This window comes from Coregonus clupeaformis, chromosome 14, assembly GCF_020615455.1.
Source record: "Coregonus clupeaformis isolate EN_2021a chromosome 14, ASM2061545v1, whole genome shotgun sequence".
NCBI classification, from domain to species: domain Eukaryota; kingdom Metazoa; phylum Chordata; class Actinopteri; order Salmoniformes; family Salmonidae; genus Coregonus; species Coregonus clupeaformis.
Window position 1 is genome coordinate 16,018,814 of NC_059205.1, and position 18,443 is coordinate 16,037,256.

Genomic DNA, 18,443 nt, shown 5'->3' on the forward strand with positions numbered 1-18,443 from the left:
GTGTGATACATTCCATCACGGCTACCAGTATATGAGTGTCAAGGCGTCAGTGTAATGCGGTAGGACGAAGTCAGGCGCAGGACACAGAGCTAATAAAAAAAACGAACTTTACTCGTAGGTAACTTAATGAACATACCTCCACGCAGGGAGGCACAAACCCGCTCACATACGACAACCAAAACATGAACAAACACGCACAACAGAGGGTTAAATAGGGAAGACATAATTACATAATGGGAAACAGGTGAGACCAATACAGACAAAACCAGTAGAACATAGAAACATGGATCGGTAGCAGCTAGTACTCCGGTGACGACGAACAGCTTCGGCTGAATCCGTGACAATGAGTCCCTTTTGGGTAGTGTAACTTGATTTTAAAAAAATAAAAGTAATTTCACCTCATTTTAACATTTTGTCATGAAGAGCACATGTTCAACATATTAAAAAACATTTTCTATCTCAAGAGGTTAAATAAAAAAAGGACTATAGTAAGTGCCTATTAAGTGCCAAATAAAGTAACATGGTTGACCATGACAGGGTTGACCTGTCTATTTATGGGTAACAGGGTTGACTTGTTCTGCTTGAACCCATTCAGTTTTCCACTACAAAACACCTGAAAATTGTCTAAAAAAGTTGAACCAGCTCACCTGCTTTTACACTATGATTTGACTATTAGATATTCAATGTTTCTTTAGAAAAGGAAGAGTTTGACTATGTTAAAACGAGAGTTTAGTTCACATAACAGAGTTGACCTTAAAATTAGGGACTTTTTTTGTTGGTTTTCCTTCAAATTAATCACTAATCACATAATAAATATCTTCAAAAATTACTGTTTTTTAAAGCAAAAAAAATTAACTAGGGCTTTACAGTAGCTAGGTTTCCATCCATTTGGCGACAGATATTTATGCAAATATTCTAGAATTCGCATCAAGAAAATATGCACATTTTCCCACCAGTGCTATGTTTTCACCAGATGGACTTGTTGCGGATACAATTCAGTGTGTGATGATGTAGTGCACACAAAAACATTTTCATGTACCTAATAGAAATCTAAAGTTCAATATGTTTCCTTCATATTTTCAACTCTACCTATAGTTTTTCACAAAAACTGTTTCGTTAAATAGCAAATGTGCCTACTCTGGTCTTGGCACCTGCGCTCTAGCCAACAGCTTGCAGATACAGTGTGGTTAGACTGTGCAGATTGTCTAGTCCAGTGGTTCCCAACCAGTTGATGGTACTGTTACCAAAAAAGGTTGGGAACCACTTATCTACTCTACATGACGAGATTATTATGGATAAGCAAGAATATTTTTATTTGACAAACGGCAGTCAAGCATCGATCATCATGTCACCAGAACCATCTATATTTATTGGAAAGCAGCTTCAAGCTCACCACTGTGCATTCACCACCCTGTGAAGTTCATAACTCATATCAATATTTGTGTATGAAGGCATTTCCACCGCCATTTCCCTCATAATTAATTTGAACGACACAAAAAGATCCCACCATGTTGAACGAACAAACTATCTGTCGGCATTTATAAAATTACACCAAAACTTTTTGTTTCCATCACAGCTGTCGTGATTTTTTTTATATGATATGACTTTCCATTTCTTCAATCTAAGCATACAGGAAAGCGTGTGCCATTAGGCCTGGAGGGAAGCAAAAGTCATTCTGCTACCCAAGAATAGCAAAGCACCCTTTACTGGCTCAAATAGCCGACCAATCAGTCTGTTACCAACCCTTAATAAACTTTTGGAAAAAATGGTGTTTGACAAGATACAATGCTATTTCACAGTAAACAAATTAACAACAGACTTTCAGCACGCTTATAGGGAAGGGCATTCAAAATGTAAGCCTGAGGCACTTAGCCTACACAAATGACTGATGATTGGCTGAGAGAAATTGATAAGATTGTGGGAGCTGTTTGTTAGACTTCAGTGCAGCTTTTGACATTATCGATCATAATCTGCTGCTGGAAAACACATGTATTATTTACATCCCCTCCTATATTGTGGATCGAGAGTTACCTGTCTAACAGAACACAGAGGGTGTTCTTTATTGGAAGCCTCTCCAACATAATCCAGGTAGAGTAAGGCATTCCCCATGGCAGCTGTCTAGGCTCTTGACTTTTTTCAATCTTTACTAATGACCTGCCACTGGCACTGAGTAAAGCCTGTGTGTTTATGTACTGTATGCTGATGACTCAACACTGTACACATCAGCTACCACAGCAAGTAAAAGCACTGCAACACTTAACAACGAGCTGCAGTCCGTTTCAGAATGGCAATAAATAAGTTGGTCCTAAATATTTACAAAACTAAAAGCATTGTATTTGGGAAAAATTATTCACTAAACCCTAAACCTCAACTAAATCATGTAATGAATCATGTGGAAATGTATCAAATTGAGGAGACTAAACTGTTTAGTGTAACCCTGGATTGTAAACTGTCATGGTCAAAACATATTGATGCCACGGTAGCTAAGATGGGGAGAGGTCTGTCCATAATAAAGCGCAGCTCTGCTTTCTTGACATTGCTATAAAATAAGTACTTCAGGCCCTAGTTTTGTTACACCTGGACTACTGTCCAGTCATATGGCCACGTGCCATGAAGAGGGACATAGGCAAATTACAATTGGCCCAGAACAGAACAGCACGGCTGGCTCTTAGATGTACACGGAGAGCCAGCATCTCTCCTGGCTCAGGGTGGAGAGATTGACTGCATCACTGCTTGTCTTTGTGAGAGATCAAATAAAAATGTATTGGTCACATACATGTGTTTAGCAGATGTTATAGCGGGTGTAGCGAAATGCTTGTGCTTCTAGCTCCGACAGTGCAGTAATATCTAAGTAATATCTAACAATTTCACAACATATACCCAATACACACAAAAGTAGTAAGGAATGGGATTTAAGAATATATACATATATGGACAAGCAATGACAGAGCGACATGGACTAAGATACAGTAGAATATTATGGAATAGAATGCAGTATGAGATAAGTAGTGCAAGATATGTAAACATTATTAAAGTGACTAGTGTTCTATTTCTTAAAGTGGCCAGTGATTTCAAAAGGCAGCAGCAGCCTCTAATGTGCTAGTGGTGGCTATTTAACAGTCTGATGGCCTTGAGATAGAAGCTGTTTTTCATTCTCTCTGTCCCAGTTTTGATGCACCTGTACTGACCTCGCCTTCTGGATGATAGCGGGGTGAACAAGCAGTGGCTCGGGTGGTTGATGTCCTTGATTATCTTTTTGGCCTTCCTGTGACATCGGGTGCTCTATGTGTCTTGGAGGGCAGGTAGTTTGCCCCCTGTAATGCGTTCGGCAGACCGCACCAGCCTCTGGAGAGCACTGCTGTTGCGGGCGGTGCAGTTGCCGTACCAGGCGGTGATACAGCCCGACAGGATGCTCTCAATTGTGCATCTGTAAAAGTTTGTGAGGGTTTTAGGTGCTAAGCCGAATTTCTTCAGCCTCCTGAGGTTGAAGAAGCTCTGTTGCGCCTTCTTCACCACACTGTCTGCGTGTGATGACATGTTGAAATCCCTGATCTGTCGGTTTAAGCGACCAGCGCACAGCTCAGACACCCATACATACCCCACAAGACATGCCACCAGAGGATTCTTCACAGTCCCCAAGTCCAGAACAGACTACGGGAAATGCAAAGTACTTCCTAAAGCCATGAATACATGGAACTCTATTCTACATCATGTAACTTAGTCAAGCAGTAAGATCAGATTTTAAAAACAGACAAAACTACAACTTATGGAACAGCACGGACTGTGAAGAGACACACGCAGGCATACACACCCAGCATTCACAAACACATGCTAACACACACACTCTTCAGTAAAATACTTTAAAGTACTACTTAAGTAGTTTTTTGGGGTATCTGTACTTTACTTTAATATTTATATTTTTGACAACTTTTACTTTTACTCCACTACATTCCTAAAGAAAATAATGTACTTTTTACTCCATACATTTTTTCCTGACATCCCAAAATACTTGTTACATTTTGAATGCTTAGCAGGACAGGAAAATGGTCCAATTCACACACTTATCAAGAGAACAAGTGGTCATCCCTACTGCCTCTGATATGGCGGACTCACTAAACACAAATGCATCGTTTGTAAATGATGTCTAAGTGTTGGAGTGTGCCCCTGGCTATCTGTAAAATTTCAAAACAAGAAAATGGTGCCGTCTGCTTTGCTTAATATAAGGAATTTGAAATGATTTATACTTTTACTTTTGGTACTTAAGTATATTTTAGCAATTACATTTACTTTTGATACTTAAGTATATTTACAACCAAATACTTTTTGACTTTTACTCAAGTAGTATTTAATTGGGTGACTTTCACTTGAGTAACTTTCTATTAAGGTACCTATACATTTACGTCATTTAGCAGACGCTCTTATCCAGAGCGACTTACAGTTAGTGAGTGCATACATTATTTTTATTTTATTTTTCATACTGGCCCCCCGTGGGAATCGAACCCACAACCCTGGCGTTGCAAACGCCATGCTCTACCAACTGATCCCTGCAAGCCATTCCCTCCCCTACCCTGGACGACGTTGGGCCAATTGTGCGCCGCCCCATGGGTCTCCCGGTTGCGGCCGGCTACGACAGAGCCTGGATTCGAACCAGGATCTCTAGTGGCACAGCTAGCACTGCGATGCAGTGCCTTAGACCACTGCGCCACTCGGGAGATTATACCTTTACTATACCTTTACTCAAGTATTACAATTGGATACTTTTTCCACCACTACACACACATACATTTTAATATTGTTATTTTGCTGTACTGATTTTGTATTGTAGATATGCTATGGTAGAGTAGTGTGTAATAATGTGTTATGTATTGTTTTATTGTATGTAATTATGATTGGACCGCATGAAGAGTAGCTAATGGGGATCTGGAATAAAATACAAAAAAATACTTTACTCGCATAAAAACTGTGGATGGAAACGTGAAATCTTGGGGTTAAGTGGGATAAAGTCTTCCTAGAAGTCACATAGAGCGCACAGAGGGACATGTCAAAATGCTGAATTTTGCCACAATAGTCAAATATATTGCATTTTCCATGAGGTCTATATTAAAGAGGACTTCATTTAATATGACAGGCTTTTGAAAGTAATATTGGTGCACAATTTCTACTTAAAATAGGGATGCAAAAGGGACTAATTTCGTGGAACAACCCATATAAGACCTCTGATTAAACCTTTATGTTTATAGGCAATAGGTATACACTTCGTACATTATATATAGAGCAGACAAGCTTATCTATTACATGTGTTAGAATGGCATTGGTTTGATTCATTATAGTGTATATTTATGTATCTGCAAGGTTATGAACGTTTAGCACTACTGACTGTAATGTATGACAATATTGTGGAAAGCTGAAGTAACCACAGTGGTACTTCTCTTTTCACCCACAAGGTGTCAGCAGTAACAAAGGAAATACAGAGTGATCAGTACAAAGGAAGCTGGCCCGCTTGGCCTCCTTTGTTCCAGAGCAGCTCAGATGGTCATATTCAGTCATGCCAGACAGAGAGACCTGGTCCATGAACCAACCCTATACCACCTGCCCTAGCCTCTACCACCTTCCATAGCCCCCAACCTTTCTGTGTTAGCAGACCTGAAGGAACTGGATAGAGAGCAATATGGCATTGGCAAGGGATCCCCTAAACCCCTCTTCATCTTGTTTCCTTCTTCTGCCCCTGACATTAAAGAGACTTACCTGGATAAATAAAGGTTAGGTGAAGAGATAAATACAAATAAAGATTTGGTCTGGTGAAAGCAGATTATGCCTAGATGAAGGAGAGAAGACAAGGTGTGTGTTAGTTGGGTTGATTCTGTGTCAGGGCATGCAGGTGTGAATATATGTGTGTGCACCGCATCTCACTCATATCATGAACTGAAATCTCATGAGTCAGTTCTGCTGACACCGCAGAGGTTGTGTGTTTGTATGCTTGTGAACAGCTAAGATCGGGCAAGGCTTGCGCTCCCTGTAATCTCTTGTGGATAGATCTACAGTCATGGACAAAAGTTTAGAGAACACAAGACTCTGATCAGTCCCTACACCCAAACGAGGGCATTGCGTTCATCCACCTCTGGCCTGCTGGCTCCCCTTCCTCTGCGGAAGCATAGTTCCCGCTCAGCCCAGTCAAAACTGTTCGCTGCTCTGGCACCCCAATGGTGGAATAAGCTCCCTCACGACGCCAGGACAGCGGAGTCACTCACCACCTTCCGGAGACATTTGAAACCCCACCTCTTTAAGGAATACCTGGGATAGGATAAAGTAATCCTTCTGTTTTCCGGATGCCCCAAACAATCGGAAAGGGGATTCATCAGAGAAAATGACTTTACCCTAGTCCTCAGCAGTCCAATCCCTGTACCTTTTGCAAAATATCAGTCTGTCCCTGATGTTTTTCCTGGAGAGAAGTGGCTTCTTTGCTGCCCTTCTTGACACCAGGCCATCCTCCAAAAGTCTTCGCCTCACTGTGCGTGCAGATGCACTCACACCTGCCTGCTGCCATTCCTGAGCAAGCTCTGCACTGGTGGTGCCCCGATACAGCTGAATCAACTTTAGGAGACGGTCCTGGCGCTTGCTGGACTTTCTTGGGAGCCCTGATGCTTTCTTCACAACAATTGAACCTCTCTCCTTGAAGTTCTTGATGATCCAATAAATGGTTGATTTAGGTGCAATCTTACTAGCAGCAATATCCTTGCCTGTGAAGCCCTTTTTGTGCAAAGCAATGATGACGGCACGTGTTTCCTTGCAGGTAACCATGGTTAACAGAGGAAAAACAATGATTTCAAGCACCACCCTCCTTTTAAAGCTTCCAGTCTGTTATTCTAACTCAATCAGCATGACAGAGTGATCTCCAGCCTTGTCATCGTCAACACTCTCACCTGTGTTAACGAGAGAATCACTGACATGATGGCAGCTGGTCCTTTTGTGGCAGGGCTGAAATGCAGTGGAAATGTTTTTTGGGGATTAAGTTCATTTTCATGACAAAGAGGGACTTTGCAATTAATTGCAATTCATCTGATCACTCTTCATGACATTCTGGAGTATATGCAAATTGCCATTATTAAAACTGAGGCAGCAGACTTTGTGAAAATTAGTATTTGTGTCATTCTCAAAACGTTTGACCATGACTGTACATAAACACGCCTGGTACCATAGAATCTGTCGGGAAGGAATGGGATGCGTGGGCTAGCAAGCAGAAGTAAATTCCGGTGTTTGGGTTTTTCGTCACTGGTTATTGGACAGATCACAATTTCGCAGGTGTTAGCATCTTTCAAATTTCGGAAGAGGAGGGGACATTCAGCCCGTAACTTGCAAAGATAGAGAGGGTGGAGCTCCTCGTTCTGGTTCCGCTCCTCGATCTAGCATCTCTTGATCCCTTTTCTTAACATGTATGGACCCAGAATTTAATCGAGCAGCTGACCAATTACATGAGACTTTATTTCTAGGTTAACGAGATTAGCCTCCCTCACGAGCTTCAACATCCACCTGGTTCTCTGCATCTCCTCTGGCCCAGTGTCAAGACACTTATTCTCTGTTTTTCAGGCTGGGGGAAGGTCCTTGATGTTTAAAATGTGTATTTGTTTATGAGTGCAATATGTTTATAGTTTTGAGTGTTATATATTTGACTCTGGATATCCAATTCCATAAAAACACTTAGGCTACTTCTATGCATCTTTCCATAGTTCAAAGGGACCTAATATTGCAAAACAAACAACCTGGGGATGATTTGCAGTGGAGAGTTGATCAGTTGCAATGAGACAGTTTGAATGCTACTCAAATGAATATATATTCTGACAATAAAGTTCTGAATATCTCTGTTCTTATTATTCTCCTCACCTAGTCCATGACATGATGAGTTATAGTAGACAGGCTACCTCAGCAACAGCAGCCATCTCTTTAGCACCAGTCAGCGGTCCACTGAGATGACAAAAAAAGGTCCGGGTGATGAGGGGGATGCGGTTGCTATTGGAGATCTTGACTCCATCACGCAATCATGGGAGGGAGGGGGAGCTCATCCGTGTGTGAGAGAGAGAGCAAGAGAGAGAGGGGGAGAGGGAAATTATATAGAGAGGGGGGGAGGAAGGGCATTGAGGAGGAAGACAGTGAGTATCAATTGACAACCAGCAGTGTCTAAAGCCGCCCGACCGGAGATGGTAACCCCACACACGAGTCCAGAATAGTGGTCCTGCAAGGCTTCTGAGGAGGCGAGAGGACGCCGGCGATGCATGTGTTCACTGCCGAAAAATCAAATATTTCAGAGGATCTCTGCTGTCAAATGGGATTATTATTTCTGTCGGGGGTTAAAGGGAAACTGCCAGCTGCAAATCCATGCACATTAATTTATCCGACCAAAAAGAAGACGGAGCACTCACTTTCTCCATAAAGGTAAATATGAAATAGATTAAAAAGAGGGATTCATGTATTTCCTTTATTTATTATTAAGCACCGCGCCCTGATCGGTGTAGCTCGGTAGGCAGTTTGGCTGTTCGTTGTGTGCTCGGCTGCTGTTTACAGACTATATGAAACATATGGGTCCATTTTGATAATTTATCCTTCGAACAATACTATGTTTTGTGTTGTTTTGGGGTACTTTAGACTTTGCATGCAACTGGTGAGCTTGGGTTTGCTGCTTGAGAATAATATAATATGCAGTTTGTCGTCGGCGGTACCAAGGGTTCTTGCCACCCAGCTTCTCTCCTGCGCCTCATTGTTCACTGCAGAGGCTTTGTAAGGGACCCCTCGCTGGCTGCCGATATGTCGCCCCTTTGTTCCTCATCAGTTTGTTTTGACACCAGCTGGTGCTTTCGGCACGTCTGTCATTTTATGTATTCTTTCTTTAATCTTAATAACCAATCGTGCCTATATTATGCACGTTTTTGTGTCCTATATAGGCATATATCGAGCGTCAGATCACCCAATCGACATAAATCGGGCGATGACATGACACCAGGTGGCGGGGCGAATGGTCTATTTAGATTACTCTACAGACTATTGAGTCGCTTCGCCTATTAGGCACCTGCTTCTGCTATTAACATTGTTGGAAAAAACATTAAATATTCATTGATTTTTTAACACATGTTAATATGATGTGTTGACCCATTTAAAACCCAATAAGGACAGAAAAAATGCGACCACACTTTCAGGAAGCGTCTAGGCTTCTGAAATGTAATGCCAGCGATTTACCTTGACACATTTTCGCAGGGTTTGCTTGCATTGACAAAAACAAGCACACCTTGGATACATAAACTAACCACCATGCTTTTCTTGGTGTTTTAATGCCTTACAGACAGTGCAGCCACCAGGCCTCCAGGCAACAGTTTGAATATATCATATCATATCAAATCCAAGTTTAGGCGTAATTGTTTTTTTCTTCCTTTCTCTTAACACAGATGGTCTCTCCATCCCTTGAGGGGCATCATATGTAGGCTGGTGTTCATTCCAACCACTTTCCACATCCCTAATTGCTTCAAATTCACACCCCATGCACCCATTCATACTCTGAATTACATTTTCATTTCCTTTTAAACAGATAGATGTTTACTAAACATGTATTTATATCTGGCAAATGAGACCCTATTACCAGCTATATTTAGTCATTTTTTTCAACCCATCCTCCATTTCCCCGAAGAGAGATTAAGACATCATCAGCCACATGAAGTTAACCTACTCAGACAGCAATACAGAGAAGAAAACAGTATTTTTTACAGTTACAGTGAGGTTACATGTTAGAACTCTGTGTACTGCACTTCTAGTAGGAGCTTTCTCCAATGAACCATCTCTCTCCCAGATTGGTTTTGGTGACTTTTTTATGGGTAGACAGATACAGCTGGAGAAACCAGTGATTCTGTGTAGGCCTGGGTCTTGAATTTGTTCTGAAGAACTTGGGTCTGGTTCTCAGTAGGCCTCAGTATACAATATTAACCAATCCTGTGCAAGAAACCTGAGAAGCAACACGCTACATACCAAACCGATAGGATTGGATTTGCAGTAATCCATTTCCAATTTCAGTTTTCTCTCAATCACTTCACAACAGGCTTCAATGTCTTTCACGTCATCAGCTCTATCAGATATGCGTCAAAATCATGTCAACGTTGAAGTGATGAGTGAGCCCTGTGGAAAGCTTGATTTCAGGTCAGAGTGCACTTTCTGCTACTATGTCTTCCCAGGTCCTGGAAGGCAGCATTGATAAAAACACACACTTCTATTTCTTCCTCTTCATGTTATGTCTTTATGTCCTGTGGGCTGTTGCTGGTTAGTCAGAGGCCCATGCCCTGGTTATCTGCAACGCCAGGCTTTGTGCATGTCAGGGGCACCAGTGTGAGGGTACGTGAGTCAAAATACGATAATAAGAGGTTACTTGTCTGTTAAACAGTTTCTCCAGAGTACCATCCAGACTCAGAGGAATCTCTTGTTGCAGCTTTCAAGATTGTAGCAATCATGCTCTTGGTAAGCATATCACAATGACCACTGCCATGTGGGTTAACCCAACGGCACTGCAGTCAGTTCTCCTGTACATGGAGAAAAGAGTTTGCAGGTTGGTTTCCAGTCAGATCCAGCGACCAGAAACGTAGAGGTAGTTTATATGCTCAGAACCTCTATACTTCATCCCAAAAGGGGGTTTATAAGCACACCGTACAATACTTTTTTAGTTTTTACACAGCTCTACAGGACCTCCTTGGTAGATGAGAAGAGAGGAGAGGAGAACAGAGGAGAGAATGAGAGGAGAGGAGTGTGGGGTGTGGAGTGTACTGTGGATGAGTGAAAGCTGTGAGATGGGTTGTAACTTGACTGATGCCCTTCACCAGATGAATCAGAGATTGTGATGTGTCAGCACAGATGAATAATGCCCACTGCTTCGATCTACCTCTCCTTTACATCTCTATCCTATTTCTCTCTCTTCTATCTACCTTTCTCTCTCTGCTTTCTTCCTATTTTTCTTCCTCTCCTCTCCACCCTGCACTTTCATGTTTTTTTTCATGTTTTTCTCCTGTCTTCTCCCCTCTCCTGTTATTTTTCTCTCCCCTCTCTCCTCTTTCTATCACTTCCATCTCCTCTCTCCTTTTTCTCCTCCCTCCATCCCTCTCTTCTTCCTCTCTCCCCTTTCTCCCTCTCCTCTCCTCTCCTTTCTACTATCTCCCCTCTTTCCCTCTCTACTGTCTCATTATGTAATATTCAGATCTTTATTCTAGCTCTGTAGAAGAAGCAATGTATATGTTAATGTATTCATTTGCAACCCACTGTGAAATGCTCTAAAGTAGGAAAGTGGTTGCACTGAGGTGCTGTTGCTGCTATGTCACTGAGTGACAGAAGTTATAAAGGGTGGGGAGATTGAGTGACAAGATGGCTGACATGATATAAACTTGCAAACTGTCTCATCAGACGTGGAAGGAAGGCTGTGGTTGGCAAGTTCTAGAATATTCTAGAACGTTCTAAAGAATGCTGATGAATTTGCCTGTCATTTTGGGCAAGGAACGTTTTGGGAAACAGAATAAGCTTGGTTTTGGGCTGTAGAACAAGCCTATTTCTGTTGTACAAAGAAAAGAAAATCCTCTTTATGATTGAGAATCCTTTTTTGGCTCAAGAGTAAGGCTAGTAAACTCATTCATGTCTCCTGGACGGCTGCCGAGACCTAGAAGAAAATAGAAAATTAATCAATGTATCCAGACAGTAATGACTTGTTTTGATTAAATATGTCCATGTTAATGCCTTGACCACGACTGTATCACTATCAGCTATGGGCTATGGCTACTGCTGTCTACTATGGTCTGTCTGTACATGATTATTCCATATTTCATATCCCTATCTTTGTGGGCTGGGAAGATTTCAAGGGTTATGACTCTATTTGCATAACATCACCTCTCACGACTCCAGAAGGTCAGAGGGATAGAGACCATTTGGGTCCTGCAAGAGTGGGGTGGGAGTGTGAGATGTGTGTCTCTCTCTGTTTGTGTGTGTGTGTGTGTGTGTGTGTGTGTGTGTGTGTGTCTGTGTGTGTGTGTGTCTGTGTCTGTGTGTGTGTGTGTGTCTCTGTCTGTGTCTGAGAGACCAAGGGTATGTGGTAGGGCTGCACAATTCGGACAGAATATCTAATTGGGATTTTTTGGCCTGATATTGCGATTATGAATTGCGATTTTCAAACACCGGTGAAAATGTGGTAATTCCATCAGACATGGTTTAAACAAGTGTCAGGGTAGAGAACATCACTTCTAAAATGAGATCATAAGAATGAATAAATACTGTGGTAACTGAATACAAAACCAAATTAAACAAATATTTTCCAACATTCTTATAGGCTACATATGATAATAGATAGGCTTATTACAACTACATATTAATAAACATAAATCTTTTACATAATCATCCAAATATAGTGTGCTATAAGCACTTTTTAATTAATTAATGAATAACATTGAGTTCCTATTTCCTATTTTACAATTATGAGTTCTTAAATAACATAAGTTAATTATTTATTCAGGCAGCCATAAGCTACAGATGGAATAGGAAGCTTATGATTGTGTAATTATATATACACTCACCGGCAAGTTTATTAGGTACACCCATCTTCTACTGGGTGGGACACCCCTTTACCTCCAGAACAGCCTGAATTCTTTGGGGCATGGATTCTACAAGTCGGAAACGTTCCACGGGGATGTTGGACCATGCTGACGCGATGCAGTTGCTGCAGATTGGACGGCGGTACACCACTGCCACCAGCCTGTACCGTTGACATCAGGCAGGATGGGGCCATGGACTCATGCTACTTACGCCAAATCCTGACTCTGCCATCAGCATGATGCAACAGGAACCATGATTCGTCAGACCAGGCGATGCTTTTCCACTCCTTAATTGTCCAGTGTTGGTGATCGCGTGCCCACTGGAGCCACTTCTTCTTGATTTTAGCTGAAATGAGTGGAACCCAGTGTGGTTGTCTGCTGCAATAGCCCATCCGTGACAAGGATCAACGATTTGTGAGTTCCCGAGATGCCGTTCTGCCCACCACTGTTGTACTGCGTCATTATTTTTATGTTTGTCGCCCACCTGTTAGCTTGCACGATTCTTGCCATTCTCCTTTGACCTCTCTCATCAACAAGCTGTTTTCACCCACCGGACTGCCACTGACTGGATTGATTTTTGTTTGTCGCACCATTCTCGAGAAACCATAGACACTGTCGTGCGTGAAAAGCCCAGGAGGGCGGCTGTTTCTGAGATACTGGATCCGATGTGCCTGCCATTGACGATCATACCACGCTCAAAGTCGCTTAGGTCACTCGTTTTGCCCATTCTAACGTTCAATCGAACAGTAATTGATTACCTCGATGCCTGTCTGCCTGCTTTATATAGCAAGCAATGTCCACGTGACTCACTGTCTGTAGGAGTGATCCATTTTTGTGAACCATTTTAGTGTATTATAAAAAGACAGTGTGATAACCATTATTCAGTCTGGTGGTCGTTGGTATGCACCAGGCTGGCTGAGACGTCTGGCCATTGTGAGGACGGGGGCGATTTGTCAGTCTGTTATCTTTGGCAGCTCTTTAATTTATCACAGACACACACACACTTGCCCACAAGCGCGCACGGACACACACACATACACACACATACACACACTGCACACACACAGCCGCAAGGACACACACACACTAACTAGCACAGAGCACGGACATGCACGCACGCACGTAAACTTGCGCGGCTGCAACAACACACACTCATGCACACACACACAAACACTCTCTCAGTCTCTCTCTCACTGACAGGCAAGCGGTATCGGAGACAGGCAAGCGGTATCGGAGTGCCAAGTCTAGGTCCAAAAGGCTTCTTAACAGCTTCTACCCCGAAGCCATAAGACTCCTGAACAGATCATGGCTACCCGGACTATTTGCACTGACATCAGTGTGGTTCTTTATTCATACGAGGCCATGTAGCCAGCAGCGCCAGGGATAATTAGATCTCAGAGGAGAGGACAGGGATCATGTGACCAGGCCTAGCCAGGTGTCGCCATGACAGTGTATGTCGCCATGACAGTGTGTGTACTCAGGAAGGACGGAGCTGGGTAAACATGCAAATGTTATACCAAGGAATTAATACACAGAATATCAATGACAGAGGTTTTACAATTAGAATAATCTAAATCTAGCCTGCAGGATCTGGACAGCAGAGGCCTACACATTGCATATAAGGGAAAGGGGATACCTAGTCAGTTGCACAACTGAATGCATTCAACCGAAATGTGTCATCTGCATTTAACCCAACCCCTCTGAATCAGAGAGGTGCGGGGGGCTGTCTTAACCGACGTCATTGGCGCCCGGGGAGCAGTTGTTGTTGTTGGTGGTTAACTGCCTTGCTCAAGGGCAGAACGGCACATTTTTCCACTTTGCCGGCTGGGGAATTCGAACCAGTGACTTTTCGGTTATTGCAGTGCCTATCTGATAATTAGTCTTCATCTTCCTGAACAGCTTGAGATGTGTCTTAATAATGACATGAAAGTGAATGAAGATGATGAAGATGATGAAGGCCGTCTCTGTTGTTAGGGAGCGTCTATCGTTCTTTCTTCCATCTCTTCTCCCCTCCTCCAGAAGCTGCTTCACTAATTGGCTGCTGTTGCTCCCGTCAGAAGCATCTCAGGTTTCACATTGTGGCTCGCTTGATGGGGTTTTAATCGTTCATTTGCTCAGGAAGGAGGGCCGCTTCACAAATGGCACCCTATTCCCTATATAGTGCACTACTTTTGACATTTTGACAAGGGCCCATAGAGCTTTGGTCAACAGTAGTGCACGACATAGGCAATAGGGTGCCATTTGGGATGTAGACGAGAGCTCTGAGGAGGATGGCGGCCGCTCAGCTCAGCCTGGACATCTCATTAACTCCCCTGAGAGATACGACAGACAGGCAGAATAGAACAGGACTGACTGGGCCTCTACTGTAAAACTAAAATGGAGGGTGGGGGCGGGCGGGCGGGCGGGCGGGGCGGGCGGGCGGGCGGGAGGGAGGGAGAGAGAGAGAGAGAGGGACAGAGACAGAGAGAAACAGGGCCCGGCGCCATCTTGGTTATTAAAAACATGGAGGGAGAGAGAGGGGGTCGTCACTAGTTACCACAGCCTATTTCTGCTATTTATCTTCTTAAAATGTGATTTTAAACCTAACCTTAACCCTAACTTTAACCACACTGCTAACCTTACCGTTGAAGTCAGAAGTTTACATATACCTTAGCCAAATACAATCCTAACCGACTTGCCAAAACTATAGTTTGTTAACAAGAAATTTGTGGAGTTGTTGAAAAACAAGTTTTAATGACTCCAACCTAAGTGTATGTAAACTTCTGACTTCAACTGTATGCCTAATCGGAACCTTACATTTAATTTGAGTTTTCATGAATTTCTACGATATAGCCATTTTGACTTTGTGGCTGTGGTAACTAGTGGAAACCAGAGAGAGGGGAGGAGAGGGGTGTAGATTGATAGATGGATAAATCTATTTTCACAAACGTACAAGAATTCCGCATAAACATGTTATTAAAATACACATGCTAAGATGGAAACATTACATTGGCAACTATTTTTCTCTAGTCTATCTGATTACTTTTACGCATTGAATCAGCATGAATACTGTCAAATAGATCATCATCTGCATGCATTGCATGTAACCAGTCGTATGTAGAATACAGTATGTACTGAACTGCCTCCAGCATGGATCAAGGTTTCTGGCAGTAGGAATACTGTATAATATTGCATGTAGCTAGATATGCAGAACATACAATATGTACTGTAGCTATAGCATCCAGCTTGTATGGAGGTTTCTAGCAGGCTCAGATATGCTAATTGACCAGTGAGCTGACAAGGTCTCAGCCATCAGGCTGCTTAATGAGCCAATGAACAGACAGACAGAGTTAGACAGACCAAGGGCCTGTTTCAACGATAGAGATAGCAGGGATGTGGAGGTTGACAGGACTGAAGTGTGTCTCTGGTTGTCGGTGGGGAGATTTGCCTGTTTCTCTCTGTTAAAGCTGTTTATCCCCCGAGAAAGTGATGTTTAGTCATAGGAATTAGCATAATCTCTCTATGTCGGTGAGAACGTGTTTTAGTGTGGGTATGTGTGTTCGGTTTGTGTGTATGGAAACGCCTATGTGTGAATGTGAATGTTGTGATAATGATTATTGTCCATACACAGCTGTATATGATTAAACTTCTCTTTACAAGTATGATAACATTGCAGGTACATTTCCGTTAAGCATGTTGAATACAGCAATGGTTCCCAAAAATGTTTGTGGTGTGGCCCACCTAAAGATATTGGGAGTTTTGGGCCACCCACCAAGCCAACAGCAGTGTGTATATACTGCATATATATTTGTTTATTGTTTCTTTTTGTTTCTTTTTATTTACCAAGGACTGACTAACCCCGTCGTGAGCCTTGACCTAAAAGGCACCAGCTGCTAACCTCTATTTGGGATCATTTTAAGTACAATAACTTATCACATTCATCCTAAAATCTGTCCTCCTAACTGCATCTTCCCTCTTCGCTGTAATGACAACAGATTAAAAAGGGATCATCTGGGATTGACCAAACCTAGGTTAGCACGGTAACAAACATCACAAGGTCACCATCATATTCTGGACCAATCCGTTTGATTGGAAAGTCATATTTATCCAATCTGCATTATATGCTACAGTCTACCCTAAGGCCACCACTTCAGTTGAACAGTCATACTGTGGCTTTGTCACGATCGTCTACGAAATGAGTGGACCAAGGCGCAGCGTGTGAAACGAACATGACTTTATTATATTAAAGTATCTAAATTACAAACAAAACACGACTCGTGAAGTCCACGGTTACACTGACCGCATAAGGAACAAAAACCCACAACACTAAGGTGAACCCTGACAGTTTAAATATGGCTCCCAATCAGAGATAACGAGCCGACAGCTGACACTCGTTACCACTGATTGGGAGTCACACGACCAAACAAGGAAACACAACCAAAACCAAACCAAACACAACAAAACGAACACACCCTGGCTCAACATACAAAGTCCCGGAGCCAGAGCGTGACAGTACCCCCCTAAAGGCGCGGACTGCGACCGCGCCTCAAAACCCCCAAACGGGGGAGGGCTGGGTGGGCATTACTCCTCGGAGGCGGCTCCGGCTCGGGCTTGACCACCACCCTTCTTCAATCCCCCGTAGGCGCCCCCGGTCCGATCTGACCCAGCTGGTAGGATCTGGACTGACGACGCGCACCCCTGGCTTGGCGCGTGAGGCAGGAACGGACCGGACCTGGCTGACGATACGCACCCTAGGCTTGATGCGTGGAGCCGGAACGGGCCTCACCAGGCTGACGACTCGCATCCCTGGCTTGGTGCGAGTAGTAGGAATGGGCTGGATCAGGCTGACGGCTCGCACCCTTGGCTTGGTGCGAGTAGCAGGGACGAGCTGAACCAGGCTGGCGACTCGCACCCTTGGCTTGGGTGCGAGTAACAGGAGCGGGCTGGACCAGGCCGACGACTGCACCCCTGGCTTGGTGCGAGTAGCAGGAACGGGCTGGACCAGGCTGACGACTCGCACCCTTGGCTTGGGTGCGAGTAGCAGGAACGGGCTGGACCAGGCTGACGACTCGCACCCTTGGCTTGGCGCGAGTAGCAGGAACAGGCCGGGCTGGGCTGGCGACGCACACCGTAGGCTTTGTGCGTTGAGCAGGAACAGGCCGGGCTGGGCTGGCGACGCACACCGTAGGTCTGGTAGCGTGGAGCAGGAACAGGCCGGGCTGGGCTGGCGACGCACACCGTGGACTTGGTGCGTGGAGTAGGAACAGGCCGGTCCATACTGGGAACACACACCACTGGCCTTAACCGGGGATCAGGAACGGGCCGGACCGGACTGGTAACACACCTCAGTCTCTCACGCCGTGCCTCAACTACTTCCCTCCCTCTACTCGCCAATGGCTCCCGTAATCCGGTAGCCTTCTCTCCACGTCTCCCTGTGGCAGCCTCCTGCTGCCCAGCCGCCCAAGCCATGTGCCCCCCCAAAAAAACTTTTTGGGGTTGCCTCTCGTCCTTCCGACGATGACCCTGCTGACGCCGTTGCTCCTCTCCATCCTGGGTCTCCCCCTTCATCGCCCTCCGGTACCGGACGGCCTCCTCCTTCGTAATATGCCCCCAGCCGAGGAGGACATCCACCAGCGTTACCTCCTGCGTGTGTTCCTGGACACGCTGCTTGGTCCTGGTACGGTGGGTTTTTCTGTCACGATCGTCTACGAAATGAGTGGACCAAGGCGCAGCGTGTGAAACGAACATGACTTTATTATATTAAAGTATCTAAATTACAAACAAAACACGACTCGTGAAGTCCACGGTTACACTGACCGCATAAGGAACAAAAACCCACAACACTAAGGTGAACCCTGACAGTTTAAA

The 18,443-nt window shown here is 44.0% G+C and overlaps 1 protein-coding gene across 8 annotated transcripts in view; it reads left to right on the forward strand.

Annotated features, from left to right (window-relative positions):
* Nucleotides 1-8,115: 8,115 nt before the first annotated feature.
* Nucleotides 8,116-18,443, forward strand: part of LOC121581184 (receptor-type tyrosine-protein phosphatase S) — an 84,690-nt gene continuing 74,362 nt past the window's right edge. For 7 of the 8 annotated variants that reach the window (XM_041896625.2, XM_041896626.2, XM_041896628.2 and 4 more), the window contains exon 1: nt 8,119-8,427. The gene's annotated coding sequence lies outside the window, so the exon portion shown is untranslated. Of the gene's footprint in view, nt 8,428-18,443 lie in introns of all 8 variants that reach the window. The other variant, XM_041896630.2, reaches the window with a different exon arrangement.